The following is a 15,081-nucleotide window of genomic DNA, read 5'->3' as shown; positions in this document are numbered from 1 at the left end:
TCAGCACCTTGCCTCTCCTTCTGGCTGATAGTGACCTGATAATGACTTGGGTGGAGCCAGTGTCAGCTCTGGAGGTCTCTGTCAAGTGTGAACACTAACTCTACATTGAGAGCAAACAGGATGCCCTCTGGGCCACTGGAAGGTCCTATCTGTGTCCCATGACCCATGACCCATGACCCTCTCCTCTGGAATCCCCCCAGGTCCTATCTTCAGGAGCTTTAAGAGATGAGCACTGGGCTCTGTGCTCTGCCTAGATGGTGAGGTCAGATAATGGTAAACAATTATCCAACCTCACCTGCCTGGCTCCTTCATGAAATCCTCCATTGTCCCTTTAAGGGACAAGTCTCCTAAATCTCAAAGGGCCTGAGGAATTGATTTTTAATTTATTCATCTACCGTCTAGAAAGGGGAGGGAAGGGTTGGTTGGGAAGGAAATATACCTGAGTTTGAAGTCTGACATGTCTCAAAAGGGAAAGGTCAGATAGACGGCAAGATGGCTCAGTGGGTAGCGGCACTTGCCACTACGTCTGATGACCTGAGTTCAGTCCCCAGGATCCACATGATGGAGAGACAGAACCAACTCATGCAAGTTTTCCTCTGACCTCCACACATACGCCATAAGTGAGTTCATATCTCCCTCTGCCCCCATCACCACACACACACACACACACACACACACACACACACACACACAAATCAATCAATACTTAATTTTTAAAAATTGAAAAAAAAAAAGACCCCGATTGCTACCCTGTGTACGCTCATCTTAAGTTGGGTGACATCTGTGTGATGTCACAATAGTTACACCAGAGGACTTCAGCACTGAGTATAAACACACACACACATTGCGTGGTGCATCAGACGTTCCTCTCTTTGGGCTTAATTTCATTTTGGGAAGTTAAGGCTACGGAGTATAATTCTAGAAGGAAAGAATGCATTCCCACCCTGCATGCCCGCCCTGACGTTTCAGAAAGACTCACAGCTCATGCTTCTTGGGCACCAGGCCAAACATCTAGTAGGAAAGGGGGCTGGGGTGTAGGGACTGTTCTAGCCACTGTCCTCGTTGTTGTTATGATCAAATGCCTGGCAAAAGGCTGCTTACAAGAAGAGTTCATTTTGGCTCCAAGTTGGAGGGGACACAGCCATCAGGAAGTCATGACAGATGGAGTGTGAGGAACTGGTCGCATTGTTTTTGCAGACAGGAAGTAGGGCCGGGCTGTGAAACCTGAAGGCGTGTCCTCTACAGGTCCACAGCTGAGGACCAATTGTTCAAAGATGAACCTATGGGAGAAGCCGTCGCTCACACAGATGCTGCCGGGGTTCTTTCTGCTCAGGGAACGCTGCTCTCCCTGCCTTGACCTGATAATATCACAGTTGTTTTCACATGAAAAGCAGACCAGACTCAAAAGATGGTATCGAGACAGCAGAGGGGCCCTAGGGTGACTCTGGGGCAGACGGGGCAAGGAAGCACAGGTCGTCTCCTCACATTTTACTTAAAAGCAAACCCTTTCCTCTAGAAACAGCCACAGAGCTACTTTCCCTGGCACAAGTTTAAAGAACAAACCCACTTCTCTGGAAAGTGTGGCCACACCCTCCGGACACGGGACATGGGAAAGGCTTTCTTCTCCATTTCAAATGACCCTGTCTCTCCTTTTTTAGATGCAAATGTTTATTTGGTCTGACTTTGAAATACCTCGGTGCAGCTGAAATAATTTAAGACAGCCCTGCAAGAGACAACCACTTCCTGACTTTCTGAGATGAGAGCCCTGGCTGGGGCCACAGAGGGAATGCTCAGACACCTGAGGTGCAGCCTGGGCCCTGCCCCAGGGGCCTCCTTGGCCGCATGGACAGGATCGGGACTGGAGACCTGATTTGGCTGCACAGATGGGCAGGGCTTAGGGCTTAGGGAAGAGCTTGCGTTGGTAGAGGACCTTGCATCCGCCAGTCATGCCCACGTGGGACTCACCTTTCAGGGCTTAGCTGTGCACTTTACCCCACATCTTAGAGGCACAGGATGTGCTCAGATCTGTGACAGGAAATGACATCAAAAGTATTGGGGGAACTAAGTTCGTAAACCAGCAGTCCTTCCATATCCACAGGGGACAATATCCAGGACCCCAGATACCCGAACCCACAGAGACTCGAGTTCCTTCTGGAAAACAGCATCATAATTTCAGAAAACCTAGACACGGCCTACTATACACTTGAAAATCTCTAGATGACCCAATACCCACAGAGAAATGTTGGCCACAGAAACATCTGTGTTACCATGGAGGGCCGTTCAATACAGGTACAGTTCCCCCCTAGACCTGTGCATGGGGAACTGGAGGCTGGCTATACCTAGGAAACAGGAGATGGGTGTGAATGGGTGTCACTGGTGGGAAATGGTGAACACTGATTGAAGACTGGTGTGGGTCCTGAGGACCCTGTGAATGTCAGGGGCTGTCAGAGTGTTATCCCATTTCTAAGTGAGAAAATGAAGCATTCTGTCCACAGCTGGGAGAGGGCTGCTGTAGCTAAGCAGAATGCCTCCTTGCTGGCCCTGCCAGTGGATGGTCAGATAGGCAGTCACAACAGATGCCAGGGGTGAAGGGTAAGGGTGGAGGTGGGGAGGAGGGGGATAAAGGAGAGGAGGGTGAGAGCTCACCCTGCACAGAAAGGCAAGTTACTCAACACAGTGAGGAACAGCCAGCCCACCACTGGGGAAAACCACAAGAGAGTAGGTACCTCTTGTGAGCCAAAACAAATCCCAAAGAGATCCCGATGGCTCAAAGATTTAAATGGAGAAAGGCAGAAGCCATAAAATAATGAAATCAATTTTTTAACGTATAATGTTGGAGCTTGAAGCTTTTGATTATGTGATCCCAAAGCCCTAAATAGCACCATGGATTGATTCTATCAGGTAAAAGCCAGATATTATTACAGGACTGAAAGTGTCCTGATAAGGTTAAAAGACAAACTGTGAACAAGAAAGACAAGCAAACTTTCTAGGATGGAGTCACCGCGCAATGTCAGGAAGGTCAAGACACACGTGTGCCCGTGACAGACAATCGTGTCCTCTGCATAAAATTGTCTGTAGCTGATGTCATCACTGCAAATGGATAGGACAGAAATCCGACAGTGGAACTGGAAAATAGGCAGTAGCTAAAAACCCTTGCCTGAAAGGAAAATACCTCTGCACTTCTGAAAGTATGCTCACTCTAATTACAATAAGAAAAAAAAACTGCAAAATGAGACATCAGTGAGATCCTACCTTCCAGCCACCAAGTTGGTAGCGGCTGTGGAAGGGCAGGCAGCATCTGGCCCCTAACCTCAAGCACTGTGGGATGCTCTCAGATGCGGACTGGTGTGGGAGTGATAGATGCCCTGGAGTGGGATATACGGACCTCAGATCCTTCCTTTCTGTGTTGCTTCCTGGCTGCCGGGAGATGAGCAGCTTCTTCTATCGTCATGGTAGCAGGAGTGTGGGGGGAGGGGCTCCTCACATGTCAGCAGATGAGCAGAGAGCTCCAAACCAGAACCAGAAACAAATGCTTCAAGGCCCACTCCGGCATTCCATTCCTGCTATCTAGACCACATGTCCCAAAGGTCCACAACCTTCCAGAACAGCACACCAGGTAGAGACCTAGTGGCTGAACACACAAGCCTTGAGAGATGTTCTACGTACAAACCAAAGTGTGACAGAGCCATGAGAAGTCTGTGCCTGTTGTTTACAAGCCCTAGCTGACTGAGGCTTCAGAGGAAGGGGTGGGAGGCGCCAAGAGGAGAACACTCCCTTGCTTCTTCTCTTGTTCTGTTGCAATGGTTCAGTCCAAGCATGGAGTGTGCTTTCAGTTCTTTAAACAGTCAACTTTGGGCCTTTGAGAGGCCACAGGGACTGAGGGTCAGCCAACTCCTCCTCATCTTGGGTCTACACTGCCAGCTCTGGGAGGCCAATCCCAGCACAGCCAGTGCCCCACCAATCCGAGGACATCCTGAGCTGAGGTCTGTGGGACAGCCAGGCCATGCAGCAGGCATTGCTAACACTCTTGAGAAGAACTGCCATTCTTTCGTGTTCTCTTACAGTGAGCACCTACCCAGGCATTGCTGGTGTCCCCTGGTGATGGTAATCCCCAGGGCCAGTGGTCAGCAGAGCAGGTCTGTGCTGGGGGGCTAGTGATGCACCCAAGAGATGTCAGTCCAAACTGTTCAGAGGAAACTCTTGAATGTGGGTGGAGCTCATGTGTCATCCTTTATCTGTACGTCCCTTCATCCCTGACAAGGTCTCCATAATGTCAGGCCCTCTCAGCCCTTCAGCATCCCACACCTCTCTCCTCTCTCCCTTGAGAAACAAAGGAGCTGAAGTCTTCCACACTCCAAGAGAAAGAGGAGCTTGGGACTAACATATTTTCCCACCATCTGACTTAGAGCTAAATGTATATTTTTCTAAGTAAGCACTGGATGATGTCCTGATTAGCAAGCAAGATGCCCAAGCTTACTGGCTTCCCTGATACACAGCTGTGTGGCCACGATACCCTGCTGTGTAATCTACCAAGGACAGGGCCATGGGAAGTGGCTGTGTCTAGCATCCAATCATACTGTCTGGTGTTGGCCTGGTTTCCAGGCATCTGAGGCTCCAGCACAAAGCGTCATGCTCCGAGAGCCCTTGGCAGAAGCAGAAGGTAGCTGAACCTGGATCACAGCAACAGGCTTAGTCTCCATGGTGATACATGCCATGATCACCTGGGCTGCCTCCCTGGGAACCTGTAGCAGCAGAAATGAAGGTCAACCCTAGAAACTGCCCCCCACAACCGCTCTGCAGCAATGCACATCCATATCAGTACCACACCAGTATTCAGTCTTACTAAAGACAGACACTGTTTCAAAGGTAGATAGCAGTAACTGGGACAGCTGTTGGGCAGGCAGCAAGTGGCAGAGAGCCTATCAGCAGCCACGCAGCTCTCTGCTGCTCTCATGCCATCATTGTTGCTGTTTCAAATCTGAAGGCATCTCTCACTGTTGCTGTAAAGGTACAGTGAAGCAAAGCATGGGAAGGCCATGTTCTGTTCCCTAGCTCCATGATTGGCTAGTAGCTGGATCACACGTGATTGGCAGGGGCTCAGGGTGTGAGGATTTCTATGGCTATGCATACAGCCTTGGTCTGGCACAGCATCACCAGGCACTGCCCCTCTCCCTGGGCCTGTGTTGGCAAAGTAGAGCCTGAACTGGGGGCCAGAGCTTGTGAGAGGGCTGCCTAGAATTCACCAGTCCTCACAGCAGCCCCAGGACATGAGGACTATGGCTGATGGACAGAGGTGTGAGCGAGGTGGTAGAGGGTAGAGCAGACAGCAGGAAGAGACTGAGGGTCCATTCCCTCATCTGAATTAGAAGCCTGGGTGGTGTGGGCAGCTGGCCTTACAGAAGGCATGTGGCAGTGGAGAGGACCAGCAGGTCTGACCACACCTTGTGGAGAAAACCATGGACCCAGGTCTCTCCATTGCCCTCCACAGAGAAGCCTGTGGAGGACCTGAGGAAGACTGGGTCTGTGCCCAAGGACTTCAGGAACAACAGAAGATCGGTGTGAGTGGAGTCTGGGCAAAAAAAGCAGATTGAAACGTAAGGAGAAAGACTTCCCCCACACCAGGAAGAGGCCCCCAAACCTTTCCCTCACCGAACCCCCAGGAAATCAGCAGCCTTGGGTCCCCACGAACCCAAATGTAAGACTTGAGAACATTTACATATAAAGGTCACCCAAGAAATAGCTCTGTTTTGGGCGCCAATCTAGAGCCAAGTGTCCAGCGAGCCCTGGAGCTCTATGTCCTGGGACGTGCACAGGGTGTGGAGATGTCGGTCGGGGCAGGCAGCAGAGCTGCCAGGGAGGGGCAAAGCATTCAGCAAGCAGCAAAGGCTCACAGGAGTCAGAAGGGAGCCAAAGCCAGCTCAGAGAGACGCCACGATCCCACGCGCACTCCAGAGGCGAGAGGAAAGGGGAGGAAGGAGCCATCGAGGGAGGCAGAGCAAGGGGACACCTGTAGACAGAGGCAGGGGCATGAACATGCTCAGGAAAAAGACAGAGACTGTCAGTAAGAGACAAAGGGCAAGTGCAGGGTCAGTTGGCTGAAGTGCTACTAACTGGCGTTGGGAAAGCAAAGAAGAGAGAAGAGAGAGGGAGACAGACATTTGCAGAGAAATAATTCAGGAAGTTAGAGTGATGGGAAGAGAAAGAATCTAAGGCGCTCAGGGTGCATCAGGAGGAAATGGCACGTGCTGGCAGTGGGGGCTGGGGACAGCACAGATGGGGGGGGCGCTTGAGCAGCAGACTGGTGTTAGACTTCACAAGGACAGCAGCAGAGGCAGAGGCCAGGGCAAGGCCTTTGGAGAAACTGTTTTCAACTTAAACTTGTATGGCCAGACCGATTGCTTTCCAAGTGTAAAGTGGATAACGGTTTCTCTGATCCTACCCCCCAAGGCCGTTTTCAGGCAAGTGTATACCGCTCTGTAGCATGCGCGCTTGCCCCACGGTCCTCTCCTCCTTGCTCCTTCCCCCCCATAGTCCCTCAGCCACCCTGGACAGTTTCATTTCTTCCTCCCTGTCGTCTGTACATAGATGAGTTGGTGAACCTTTGAAGTCTAGAACCCACAAACACGAGAACGTGTGATATTTGTCTTTCTGAGACCGACAGTTTGCCTTAACATAATCAACCTTCTGCTACTTCTAGGTGACTTTACAATTTCTCTGGAGACCCTGAAGGAGTTGCCCCCCACCAAAACAAGTAATCCAGTGAAAAGGGGAGCTTGGGGTGCAGGCAGCAGGGCACATACCAAGAGGACAGAGAAGCCTCAAGAGAACAGGAAGTGAGAGGCCAAGAAGGAAGCCTCCAGGGACACTCCATAGGTCAGAGTCTGGATGACTGACAGGTGTTTGCCAGGGATGGATGCCGGGGGGAAGTTAGCCCTGGGACAGTCGGAGCTAAGTGAAGGCATTGCAGAGCGAGGTAGGAACTGTAAGAAGCATGTTCAGCACCCTGTACCGTGAGCACGGCATCGCGTCTTGGTCACATAACTCTGTGAACTTAACCGGAGATGATGACAGAGAAGGGGACAGGAGTCAGGACCGTGACTTCAAACAGCTGCAAGAAGAGAGGCAGCCCGTCATCTAAAGTGCAGGAAAAACAGCCAGACCTTCAGAAATAAGTATTTAAAAGTGTGTGTGCAAGTATGTATATGTGGTATGTATGTGCGGGATGCCACATCCAGGGCAGTTCCAGGAACAGGCCTGACAGAAAGACAGACACGTGGACGGAAAGCTGGGGTCTGGTGGGCTGAGGTCTCTGCTGAAGACACAGCAGTATCCCAGTTCAGCATGTTTATTATAGAGTTGAACAGAGAGGCGGGGTTATTGCACGCAGCTAACAAGGATGCAGGGTTTATAGTACACAGCTGGATCAAGGAAGCACGTCAGCTCATCTCAGTGGGTGCAGTCTCTGCAGAGAAGCAGTCTGCTGGCCATGAACATCCCGGGGCGCGGGGAGAAACTGTCCTGGACATCTTCCACACACTGTCAACATTCACACTCACAGCTCCAAGGCAGGCTGTGTGATTTCCCTCTCAGTCTCTCTCCGGGGTGAAGGCTTTACCATTCCTCTGTGAGTCTGAGGCTACGGGGCCCTTGAGATAGATGTGCCCATGTCAGCAACACACATTCACTCTGTCAGGGCTTCCTCCACTCTCTGCAGTGGGATATGTACATGTTGGAACAAGGGTATGTATGTATATGATGGCCCAAGATCAACATCAGATGTGATCCTCTATTGCTCTTCATTTTTTTATTTCTCTCTCTCTCTCTCTCTCTCTCTCTCTCTCTCTCTCTCTCTCTCTCTCTCTCTTTCTGTGTGTGTGTGTGTGTGTGTGTGTGTGTGTGTGTGTGTGTGTGGAGGCCAAAAGTCATTATCATGTATCTTCCACAATAACTCCCCACTTTCCTTTTTCCTTTTTCCTTTTTGGTACAGAAAGAGTATGTACGTTCCAATGTGTGGACACACGTATGTGCACACGTGTATGGCAAGGCCAGAAGTTCCCACTGGGGTTACAGGCAGGCCATCACACTCATCAGGCACTTGTGTGGGTGTTGGGGAGCTAAACTATAGTTCTCATATAGTAGGGCAAATGCTTTGCCCACTGAACCACCTCCTTCTTGGCCCAAGAAGGTAGGGGTTACTTTATTTTACAGTGCTGGGGACTGGATCTTAGGTAGGCATGCTGAGTCAGTGCTCTACAGTGAGCTAGATCCCTAGGGCCTCTCACTACATCCCCAGGAAGCATTAATTCAGCTAAACCAGCTTCTCAGTGAGCTCCATAGATCTGCCCGTCTCCACCTCCCCAGCACTGAGCTTCCAGACCTACACCTCTGTGCCCAGCTTTTACGCAACGCTAGGGGTCCAAACTCAGTTCCTCACGCTCGTGTGACAAGCTCTTGACCAACCAAACCATCTCCATGGCTCAGCATTTTCTTTTTTAAATGAAAGGGTTTCCCCTGGGGAATAGAACTGTGCAATGAGACACAAGCAAAGAACAGCTATGTCACGCTGTGAGTCTAAATGACGGGGGACGTGCACACTGCGTGGGGCACACTTTTCTAAAATACAAAAAGGAAAGGAAGCTTTCGCCGTGTGCTGCTGCAGGCAGTGTGGAAGAGAGCAGTGTGCAACAGGAGTAGGTAGCACCCAGCCGCTGGGGGATGCAGGAAACCCTAAGGAACTGGTACACAGCCCATGGAAGAGCCCTGCCGAGTGGGCTCCCTGGAGGCAGAGGCCCTTGCATTGACTGCTGGGAAAAACCCTTAAGAACACCAGACCCAAGCGCTGGGGTACCAGGAGAGAAATGGGCCTTCGTGGTTTGGAGGGCATGGCTTCTTGAGAGGACGTGGGGCTTGGGTGAGGGTCCTGCCTCTTTTAGAAAATAATCATAGCCATCATGGCAGATGTCACCGAGACCATGTTTCTATCTTTGGAAGGGGGCAGACCTCTGAGACGCCCTGGCTTCTGTGATTCCCTGTGGCTTTGGCTTCTCCTCGTCTTGGTGGATGCTGACCATTCTGAGACCTCTGTTAGTAAGGGCCAAAGGCTGGCCTGCGGGAAAAGGAGGAAATGATGCCTGAGGGACGAGAGGCAGAGGAATGGCAGATCATTAGGATGGTGACTGAGCGCCCAGCCCTGACTCGGGAGAATGGCAGAGACCAGACTGTCTGTTATCTGTCAGTGGTAAGGGACAACGGCAACTTTGACAAAGCAAACAGGCTCAGATCACCCAGCCTCTGGGGGTGAGGAGGACACACCTGGGAACAGCTTGGCTAGCAATTCTGACTGAATGGCCATCAGACTCTCCTGGGTGGCCATCAGGCCGATGGTGACAGGGACAGCGGTCTCTGGAAGCTGCTGTCCCTGAGGGCTTGTCTTCAAGCCCTACCCTTGGCTGTAACAGGGAGGCAGCGCCTTACCCACGGCTTCCAAACAGCTGCTGTTGACTTGGCTTCTCTCAGAGTGACCAGACAGGCAAAAAGCAGACACAGGATGCAGCGTAGCACCTTACAATCCCTCCTGGTTAGTTTTTTGTCAACTTGATACAAGCTGCAGCCATCTAGGAAGAAGAACCTCAATTGAGAAGAATGCATCCATCGGATTGGCCCGTAGGCAAACCTGTGGGGCATTTTCTTCATTAATGATGGATACGGGATGTTCCAGTCTACTGTGGGTGGTACCAACCCTGGGAAGGTGGTTCTGAGTTGTGTCAGAAAGCAGGCCAAGCAAGCCACAGAAAACAAGCCAAGTTTTTGCTTCAGTTCCTACCTCAGGGTTCCTGAATTGGCTTCCCCTGTAACCTAGATTGTAAGATGTAAGCTGAAATGGACCTTTTCATCCCCAAATAGTTTTTGGTCATGGGGTTCTATCACAGCAAGAGAAAGCAAACTAAACTTCTGGATGGTGTTGAGATCTTACGCACCCCCTGGAGATCAGTAAGGTAAATGCTTTGCCCCATTGGTGCAGTGGGAGGTTATGGAGTCTTTATGGAGTGTGGTCAAGGAAAGTCTTTGGGGTCACTGGGTTTGTGGGGACTGTTGGACCCTGGACCCCTGGCTTCTCGCTTCCTTTTACTTCCCCAGTGAGACAAAGAGTTTGCTCTAACACACACTCCTCAGTGACACACCATTACAGGGCCAAATCCACAAGCTGAGAAGCCTATGCTCTTGACAAGTCTGTCACCTTTGGAAACGGGTCAGCACATCCTCACCTTATGTGACTTGTCTCAGAAGGCAGGGCCTTGGAGGTCAACTTACAGCGGTAAGAGGACACTCTTGCCTGGGATTGTGTCTACAGCCCCGTTCCAACCCGAAGAGTGGAATGGCTGGCTCCTGTCTTCTGCTTCACCAGGCCCGTCTTCTCCCGCATCTCAACGCATGCTTGTCTCTCGCATTGTGCAATGGGCATGCGTCACTAATGAGTTCTTCTTGTTGGATGAGGAAATTAACTCCCGGAGACAGACCCACCACCGGCCCTGTTACAGGGAGCCTGTGAGTCAGAAAACAGGAAAGAGCTGGTGACTAAAGGCATATGCCCCCATCTTAAGTACCAGAACAAATGTGACTAGGAAAGTCACAGCCCCTTCCCTATGAAGTGAGAAGAGCAGGAGAGGGGACAGTCTTCAGCTCAGTGTCTCACACACAAACACGTAATCACAAGTCAAAGCCCTGTTGGGAAAGAAAGGGCAGAGGGGGAGAGCTCAGAGAACCTGGCTTGGCCGCAGGCCCAGGAAGCGTCTTTGAAGAGGAGGGTGGCTGGCAGCTTCTCAATGGGTCAGAAGACAGGCGACAACCTCTGACCTCTCTCCCGGCTGATATTAGCTTGAGAGACCCATGAATCACTTACTTTTTGTCACAAACACGGTTAATGCTTGAGAATAAAGAGAGTAAAGATGGAGCCCCAGCTTAAACCACGAAGGCACCCTCCCACCATGCACACTGCACCCTGCAAGGTGTCTTCTTACAGCACTGTGGAGCCGCCCAGAAACAAGAGTCTAATTATAGCCCAGCCATCTGCGGAGCTAAAACAAGGGACTCATCAACACTATCTTTCAGGTTTTTCACCAAGTCAGAACAATCTGCTAAAAATATCCTGTACTGTATCCGCAACGCCCCCAAACAATGTGTTTTCCCAGCACCGCAGCCTGCCAGATCCCCAAAGCTCTGGAAGCCCAGGGGGAGCAAGAAGCCCAGCTGGCAGCCACCGTGGCCCTTCCTTGCCTGGTTTTCATCCTGAGTGTCATCACTGGGCAGTAGAGGACAGAGCAGAGGGAAAGTTAGGACCAGATCCCAGCCTGCCACAGACTTCCAGGCAGATGCCTGCTGGGTGAGTTTCCTAGGAGCCTCTCAGGGGTCCTGGGCCAGTGGCCAGGTCCTCGGATCCAGGAATCCTGCTGGGTCTGCTGGTGCTGTCATATCCTCCCAACCCCCTGCATAAGGGGCCCCAGACAAGAGTGTGCTGCCTGCATAGAGCCTCAGTGTGAATTAGAAAAACAGATAACCTTAACTTCAGAAGCCACTTACATCCTGGACTTGGAGCAATGCATAACTGACTGTTCACGGCCTCCTGTGGAAAATGTGCATTAGAAAAGACAGGAATACCTACCTGGACGTCTGAACCACCTTTGGTCTTAAGGGACAATCAAGGCTCCAGGGCCACCCAGGTGACAATCACATGAAGGCTGGCACCCTCTGGGTGCAGCTGAAGCAGGAGAGGGTGACTGAGAAGCCATGCTGGACATCAGCCAAGGACACCAGACCAGGTATTCAATTTGTGGTGCTAAATACAGGGGGCGTGGTGTGCAGCTGGAAGTAACCACCACCATACAGCTGCAGGGAAAAGACCTTCTGAGAAGAGGGAGAGACAGAGACCGCAGAGTTTATGACCATCTGCTCTTCCTGAAGGGAAGAGAGAATTGAAAGGCAGGCCTGGAGTGGAAGGATTGAAGACCAGAGAGGTGCTGAGAGGGTGAGCCAAAAGAATCGGATTGAAACTTGGTGCTGATGGTGTGCAGTGTGGCTGAGAGGGCCACAGTTTTGATAGAGTTCTCAGGAAAACGTCTCAGAGTGGGTCCAGAGCTCCAAAGGCTGAAGGTCCTCTCTCACCCTGGGGGAAGGCAGTTCATGGATTATATGCTAAGAATTGGTGCACATGTTGATACTTAAGTATAAATACAACCCTACATTTTATCTATATTAAGGGCTGGAGAGATGGCTCAGAGGTTAAGAGCACTTGCTGCTTTTGCAGAGGACACAGGTTCAATTCCCAGTACCTACGTGGTAGTTCACAACCATCCATACCTCCACTTCCAGACCCAGCATCCTCTTCTGACTTCCTTGGGCACTAAGCACACATGTGGTGCACATAGGTGTGCAAACAAAACACTCATATACATAAAATAAAATGAAGAAATATTTTAAAAAAAGAATTCCAGGGTATTTGCTGAAAGATGGAAGGAAGTTCTGAAGAAGAATGTGTGTGTGTGTGTGTGTGTGTGTGTGTGTGTGTGTGTGTATATATATATATACACATCCTTAATAAAGAGAGTCAAAGAATAAATTTCAAAGCCACATTTTAGCCCAACTATATCAATAATTAAATTTATATAATTAGTTAATTATACATATACAATATTCCAACTAAAAGACAAAGATTAAACTGGACTTTTTAAAGTATGGCTGGATAATTTTTTGAAAGGCTTCCAAAACACAAGATTAGAGAAAAGTTGGAAATAAAAAGTTAAGGAAAGGGCCCTGTACCTCACCTGGGCAGCACAGCTGAGCTGACATTATTGACAGGGGTGTAAGTGATCTGGCCCCACCCCTCATCTGCTATATGGTGGTGTAGGGGGAGGGATGCCCCCCCCACACACAATTCTGCTCCTCTCCTGACAGGTGGGAGAGCAGGCCCTGAGGTCATAAGAGCAGGAAAGTTGTCCCTGACCTTCACCTGCTGCAGCGCTTGGGGAGAGTGCCTTGCCTGGGCAGCACAGTAGAGCTGGCCCTGATGGTCCAGGTGTGGGAGAGCAGCCCCTGAGGGTGTGAAAGCAGGAGAACCAGCCCCACCCCTTATTCATTGCTGCAAGGGGTGAACTAGCCAGGGCAATGCTGAAGAGCTCACCCTGGTGGTGAGGACAGGGGAGAGCTGGTCAGCTGACCAACCCTGCAACTACCCAGGCCCAGAACCAGGGTTATGAGTATCCCAACATCCACCCCATCTGTGATCTGAGTACAAGAAGGAATAGGTCCTGGAGACCAAAAGCTGCAGGATCTCCAGGACACAGTGTAGCAACAACCGGAGCCCCAGTGAGGACCTGGCAATGATAGTGTAGCAGAAACCACAGGCCTCGAACCAGACCCATGACTCTTCACAATGAACACTTGCAAGTAATGACATATGGACAAAAGGGTTCACTGCGTGACTCACTGTGTCACACTACAGCTTTCATGACAAGATTTTTTTTCCTTTTCTTTTTTCTCTTAAAATTTATTTTATTTGGGGGGAGGGTGCAAGGGCAGAAGGTAGATACGAAGGGACAGGGAAATGGATGGGATGGGAAATGCATGATGTGAAAGACACAAAGAATAACTTTTAAAAAAAAAAGTTAAGGAAAGATGCTCAGAGCTAAGGAGATGGCTCAGTGGGTAAAATGCCTGCTGTACAGCATGAGGACCTGAGTTCGAATCTCCAGTATCCATGTAAAAGCCAGGCATGGCAGTGTGTACCTTCAGTCTCTGTGCTAGGGGACAAAAATGGACCAATCTTAGAGGCTCACTGGCCAGCCAGTTTAACCAAAAATCAAACCTGAGATTTAGTAAGAGACAAAGCCTCAGAAATTAAGGTAGAGAAATGATAGGAGGCTTTCCAGCTTCAACCTTGGACTTTCATTCATGCCTGCCAGCAAGGGTGAGCATGCCCATACATGTACATATACTATGCACTCATGCACGCACATTCACATGCACACGCGTGCACGCACCAACATATCTAGTAAAAACATAAGTATATAAATAGGAAGACAAAAGATACACGGGCCCATTTTCCTTGACTATAATGGTGTAACTGAGGCTGGTTAATGTATGAAGAGAAGAGGTTCATTTAGCGCTCAGCATTCTGGAAATTTTAGGGTCTGTGCTGGCATCATCCCAGCTCTGGGGAAGGCCTTGTAGAGGAAGGTGTCAGAGTTCCAGAGCAGAGGCCAAGGGAATAGTTCCAGGGTAAGGTAGGCATCCAGGGAGTGGATTTTCCAAGAGTAGTCCCTGGACATACAGTGGATGACTGTGTGCTTTAGGTTGCTCTGTTAATGATGAGGTCTTCCATGGTCACTGGGTGGTAAGCACTGTGTGGGACTGAGGTACAGTGCCCTCCATCTTTGTGTGGTCTGACACCAAGCTGGCCTATGAAGCGCTCTTGGGCCTTGGCCTCCACTGACCACAGATCCTGGGAAGTGTGAGGAGTGAGACATGAGACACATGGTGAAGACGGAGGTGTAGCATGGATCGGTGATAGGATGTAGCCAGCTGCGGTTCTTAGCTCCAGACTTAGCAGACCTTGCAGAACTACTCTGTGTCCTGGACACACTGGGTACCAGCAGGACTGGTACCTCCTGAGACTGCTGAGCGTGGCCATCGATTCCTGAGCATGCAACATCACACCTCTGTGGGCTTCTTTTCTGGCAACAATGCAATTCCATAGCTTGGGAAAGTTCGGTTAGCTCAGGATTCTGGTGAAGACGGTGGTCTGGCCTGACAGCTGAAGCATGGCAATGGCTCTGGGGCCCTTGTGGAAGGAAGAGAGTTGCTCAGGGGATGAGTTGGTTCCTAATGACTCACTGTTTGAGAGGTCCCAAGGGTGCTGTCTTGTAATCCCCTCTGAGGACAGTACCCAACGGCCTAAGTAAAGGCTTCCCACCAGGCTCCACCTCCTAAGGGCCCCACTGTCTTCCCACCTCACTCATTGAGGAGCCAGCCCCCGACACTTAGAACCCAAAGAGACACTCAGCCTTCTACAAACCATAGCACCTCCAA

Source organism: Onychomys torridus, chromosome 1, assembly GCF_903995425.1.
Source record: "Onychomys torridus chromosome 1, mOncTor1.1, whole genome shotgun sequence".
Taxonomy (NCBI): Eukaryota; Metazoa; Chordata; class Mammalia; order Rodentia; family Cricetidae; genus Onychomys; species Onychomys torridus.
This window is presented reverse-complemented; position numbering follows the sequence as displayed.